This window comes from Rhinatrema bivittatum, chromosome 4, assembly GCF_901001135.1.
Source record: "Rhinatrema bivittatum chromosome 4, aRhiBiv1.1, whole genome shotgun sequence".
NCBI lineage: Eukaryota > Metazoa > Chordata > Amphibia > Gymnophiona > Rhinatrematidae > Rhinatrema > Rhinatrema bivittatum.
In genome coordinates this window covers 224,522,012-224,528,011 of record NC_042618.1, presented here as the reverse complement: position 1 = coordinate 224,528,011, position 6,000 = coordinate 224,522,012, and positions in this window count along the sequence as shown.

Genomic DNA, 6,000 nt, shown 5'->3' with positions numbered 1-6,000 from the left:
AGATGGACTCAGAACAAATGGGATGTACAAAAGCTACTCCCGGACTGGGTGGGAGGCTGCCTGAGGACCGCGTAGGACTGTCCTCGCAAATGCTATGTCCTCCCTGGCCTGGACATCCAGACGGTAGAACCTGGAGAAGGTATGGAGGGAGGACCATGTCGCCGCTTTACATATTTCTGCAGGCAACAGCATCCTAGATTCTGCCCAAGATGCTGCTTGGGCTCTGGTAGAATGAGCCTTGACTTGTAGAGGTGGTGACTTCCCGGCCTCTACGTAAGCCGCTCTGATAACTTCTTTAATCCAGCGGGCGATGGTGGGCCGAGAGGCCGCTTCTCCTTGTTTCTTCCCGCTGTGCAGGACGAACAGATGGTCCGTCTTTCATACTTCTTCTGGCATTTCCAGATATCTGGGCAGCAATCTGCCGATGTCGAGATGGCGTAATAAACGCCCTTCTTCTGATTTCTTCAAACCCGCTGTGGTAGGCAAGGATATGGTTTGGTTGAGGTGAAATTGTGAGACCACTTTAGGTAAAAAGGAGGGAACCGTGCGAAGATGGATAGCCTCAGGAGTGATTCTGAGAAAGGGATCATGGCAGGACAGCGCTTGAAGCTCTGAGATGCGGCGTGCTGAACACACTGCCAGCAAGAACACCATCTTCAAAGTTAGCGAACGGAGAGACAGGCCCCGAAGAGGTCTGAAGGTGGATCCCACGAGGAAATCCAAAACAAGGTTGAGGTTCCACAGGGGCACTGGCCATTTCAGTGGCGGACGAATGTACTTGACTCCTTTCAGGAAGCGAGAAACATCTGGGTGCGTGGCAATGGTCTTGCCATCCCTCCTGGGACCGTAGCAAGACAGCGCCGCCACCTGAACCTTGATGGAGCTGAGGGAGAGACCCTTCTGAAGCCCATCCTGTAGGAAATCCAAAACAATAGGAATTGTGGTCGCATGTGGATTGGTGCCATGAGTGTCGCACCAGGCTTCAAATACTCTCCAGATCCTTATATAGGTGAGGGATGTGGAAAACTTGCGAGCTCCTCGGAGTGTATCTATCACTGGCTCCGAGTAACCTCTTTTCTTCAGTCTAGCCCTCTCAATGGCCAGACCGTAAGAGAGAATGGAGCCGGATCCTCGTGGAGGATGGGACCTTGACGTAGCAGGTCCCTGAGAGGAGGCAGGGGAAGGGGCTCCCCTGCCAGTAGTCTTCTCATGTCCGCGTACCAGGGCCTTCTTGGCCAGTCTGGTGCCACTAGAAGAACTAGGCCCCGGTGCTTCTGAATCTTGTGGATAAGGGCGCTCAGCAGAGGTCAGATGCGGCATCCGTGAGGAACGAGAGAGCTGACTCCATGTCTGCTGCCGGAGCATTGTTCCTGACCTGTGACAAACAGGAACGCGTCACCACTGTGCAGCAGGTTGCGATCCGCAAAGATAGAGCTGCCACCTCAAAGGTCTGTTTCAGGATGGCGTCCAGTCGCCGGTCATGAGGCTCCTTGAGGGCCACCCCCCCTTCAACTGGAATGGTAGTGCGCTTGACCACAGCGCTAACCTGAGGGCACGCCAGCATCTCCTTGATTGCCGGGTCCAGGGGGTACATGCCCGTCAGGGCCAGACCCCCTTTGAATGAGGCCGCTGGTGCAGCCCATTCCAAATCTATCAGTTGCTGTGCTGCTTGCAAGAAGGGAAAATGGCAGGCTGTAGGACAAAGACCTTCCAGCAGAGGGTTCTGCGTAGATGGCACCGTAGTGCTGGGGCCTGTAATAGCCAACTCCGCTAGGCACTGAGATACCAGGTCGGAGAGATCCTCCTTGGGAAAGAACCGCCTCATGGTTCTATATGGCTCTATCCCCGAGGGAAGTTCCCCCTCCTCGGGGGGTTCGGACTCGTCCTCCGAGACATCAGGGTCTGCCTGAACCGGACTGCCCGGAGGCGGGTGCCCACGATAAGGGCGCGAAGGTCCAGGGGCAGGATCAGCTGGAGCAACAGCAGGGCCTGGACGGGAAGCTGATTGCATCTGTACAAAGGCATGGATCCCCTTAAAGAGATCCACCCAGGAAATGGAAGCGGTCTCTAGTCATCGGGGTACCAGGTCCCCCGGGATCCCAGGTTGGTCGAGACTGCCTGCTAGATCCGGGGTGGCCCCTGGGGAACTGTCAGCAAACCTCGGTTGAGACTGGTCCTGGCCCGAGGCACCCACTGCCTCCTCACATTGGGCACAAAGGGAGTCTGGCTCCTTGCTGTGCGTAGCTCTAAGCTGGCATGCTGAGCAGAGGCCGAGAGCTTTTACGCCGGAATAAGGAGGCACCGCCGCAGGAGCGTTCAAATGTTCCATCGCGGCTTGTGAATGTAGCACTGAAGAATATGCGCTTAATACAATATGTGCTTAATAATATGCAGCAGCAATATACGCTCAATACCATATGCGCTTAATAATATGCGGCAGCAATATACGCTCAATACAATATGCGCTCAATAATATGCGGCAGCAATATACGCTCAATAACATACCATATGCGCTCAATAATATGCGGGCAGCAATATACGCTCAATAACATACCATATGCGCTCAATAATATGCGGTCAGCAATATACGCTCAATGATATACAATATGCGCTCAATAATATGCGATCAGCAATATACACTCAATGATATCCAATATGCACTCAATAATATGCGATCAGCAATATACGCTCAATGATATCCAATATGCGCTCAATAATATGCGATCAGCAATATACGCTGAATGATATCCAATATGCGCTCAATAATATGTGCTTAGTCATATACAGGCGCCTATCATGGGCGCTTAATACCTGAACAAGGCCGACAAAATGGCGACCTCCACGGCGTGCCGCATACAGGCAACGCCGCCGATCCTCGTACCTCGGAGAGCAAAAGTAAGAGATATATGACTTACCTGATCCTCGGCGCTTCCCGGTTGGAACCCGGGCGGTCTCCGGCTGCGGGGGGAGAGGGGAAATACCTTCACCGCCGCGCTTGAGGAAATGCACCTGCTGCCTCTAGGTCCACGCCGGGACCGAGGCGCCTCTCAGCCCGGCCCAAGCCCTTCTCGCTCAGGGGCTAGATCCCTGCCGCGATTCGGCCACTGGACCGAGGCCTAAACCTCCGAGGGATCGCAGAAATCACCCCGGGTAACTCAACTGGGGGAGGGACCCGAGGGTATCACCGCAGGAGTGCGGGGCTCGATGTTCCTGTAGAAATTTAATAAGTAGAATATAGAAAGTAGAAAAATAGAAAGTAATATTGGAAAACACGCTCTGCGAGCGTGCAGGCTCTCCAAACTGCTTTGGAGACGGAAATTACTGAGTTGCTTCACTTCCTGTGGGGGTATATGTACCCGTGCTGACGTCAGATCCATCTCCAACTGCTAGCACGAGCACACTATACCCATTTGTTCTGAGTCCATCTGGCTACACGCTAGGAAATTCCAAAACCTTAATCTTTCTTTGCTGTAACTACTTCATGGTTGATTTTGGAGGTATGTTTTGGAGCATTGCTTTGCTGAAATATCCCTCTTTTCAGCTTCAGTTTCCTCACTGTGGTATAAATGTCTAGGATATATTCCAAAAAATGTCAGTTTTAAAAGGTTAAACAAAGCAGAGTTGCTTACCTGTAAACAGGTGTTCTCACAGGACAGCAGGATGTTAGTCCTCATAGATGGGTGACATCAGCAGATGGAGCCCGGCATGGAAAACTTTTGTCAAAGTTTCTAGAAAATTTGACTGGCATACTTAGCATGCCCAGCATGCCATCATCCCTGCAGCCACACAGGGTCCCCCTTCAGTTTCGTATCAAAATGAAAAAAGACAAGTGAAAAATAAAACAACAAACCGCAGATGAACCCAACTCCGTGGTGTGGGTTTCCTGAGGACTAACATCCTGCTGTCCTGGAAGAACACCTGCTACAGATAAGCACCTCTGCTTTCTTCCAGGACAAGTAGGATGGTAGTCCTCACAGATGGGTTAACATCAAGCTGTAGAGATGTGAATCGGAACCGGAATCGGCTCCGATTCACATCATGAATTTTTTTCATTGCGGCCTGATTGGGTTTTTTGTTTTTAAATCTGCTGCGCCCGAGCCGATAAACAAAAAACCCCACCCTGACCCTTCAAAACAGCTCCCTTAGCTTCCCCCCCCCAAAAACGTTTTAAATTACCTGGTGGTCCAGTGGTGGTCCCGGGAGCGATCTCCCGCTCTCGGGCCGTCGGCTGCCACTAATAAAAATGACGCCGATGGCCCTTTGCTCTTACCATGTAACAGGATATCCGTGCCATTGGCCTACCATGTAGGAGCACATGGTAGGAGCACTGGATGGCCGGCGCCAATGGCACGGATACCCTGTTACATGGTAAGAGCAAAGGGCCATCTGCGCTATTTTTATTAGTGGCAGCCGACGGCCCGAGAGCGGGAGATTGCTCCCGGGACCACCACTGGACCACCAGATAATTTAAAACATTTTGGGGGGGGGGGGGGGGGGTGGGGAGGATGGGGGAAGCTAAGGGAGATTCACATCCCTGTCAAGCTGCAGGCTGCCCCCGGAACGTACAGGGCCAAAAGACACCCAATAACGAGCAACAAGCACAACAACAGGGGTGCTGTTGGCAACAAAGGGAGGCAGCATGAACCACACATTGGGCCCTAGGCAGGGAGAGTTGGGTTCTCACACCTGGTACAAGTTACAGACTGGCCAAAGGCACTGTCCTGTCGACCATCCTTGTCCAGACAGTAGTGGGCTGCGAACGTGTGGAGGGGACTCCATGTCGCGGCCTTGCAGATCTCAGCAATAGGGACCGCACAGCAGTGGGCTACCGATGCTGCCATGGCTCTCACTGAATGCGCCTTTACTTGGCCTCCGAGCGGAAGACACACTTGCTCATAGCAGAAAGCGATTTAGTCCGCCAACCAATTGGACAGGGTCTGCTTGCCCACTGCAACCCCAAGTCTATTTTTGACAAAGGAGACAAAGAGTTGGCGTGGACTGCCTGTGGGCTGCGGTGCGCTCCACGTAAAATGCCAGAGCACTTTTGCAGTCGAAGGTGTGCAGAGCCCGCTCACCCTGGTGGGAATGTGACCTCTGAAAGAAGGTGGGTAGCACAATAGACTGATTCAGATGGAAGTTAGTTACCACCTTAGGCAGGAACTTAGGGTGAGTGCGTAACACCATCCTGTCATGGAAGAACCTCATATAAGGTGGATAGGTCGCCAGGCCTGCAGCTCACTGACACTGTGGATGGAAGTAATCGCCACCAAGAAGATAACCTTCCAGGTGAGGTGTTTTAAGCTCAAAGGAGTGCATAGGCTCGAATGGAGACTGCATGAGCCGCGCTAACACCACATTGAGGTCCCAGGTCACAGCGGAGGCTTCAATTATAGCAAGTCTTCCATGAAGTGCCCTATCGGCTGCAACCAAGATTGGAATGTCACTCACCCCCTCGGTGGTAGGCGCTGATGGCACTTAGATGAACTTGGATTGAAGTAGTCTGCAACCCCGACTCTGAGACATGCCATAGATAGTCCAGGAGCCATGGTGTGGGACAGGTGAAAGGGTCAAGACCTTGCTCCGCACACCAGACTGAGTACCTCCACTTCAATTGGTAGAACTTCCATGTGGAAGGCTTCCGAGAAGCTACCAGGACCTGTGACGTGTTCTCTGATAGGTCGAGAGACTGCAACACTAGCCCTTCAACATCCAAGCAGTCAGGGCCAACGACCGAAAGTCTGGGTGGCGCAGCCTGCCCCGATCCTCAGTGATGAGGTTGGGAGAGGTGCCAAGGCATATAGGCTCCTGGACCGACAAGTCGTGCAGGATCAGGAACCAGACCTGTCGCGGCCAATACAGGGCTATCATGAAGCCCCTGTCCTGCTGGAGCTTCACGAGATCATCGTCCCCTGGAAGATTCTGTGGCCCAGGGCATCCAGGGCCCTGTGGTCTTTTCCTGGGGGGGAAGGGGGGGGGGCAGGATCACAGCCTTTTTCAGAG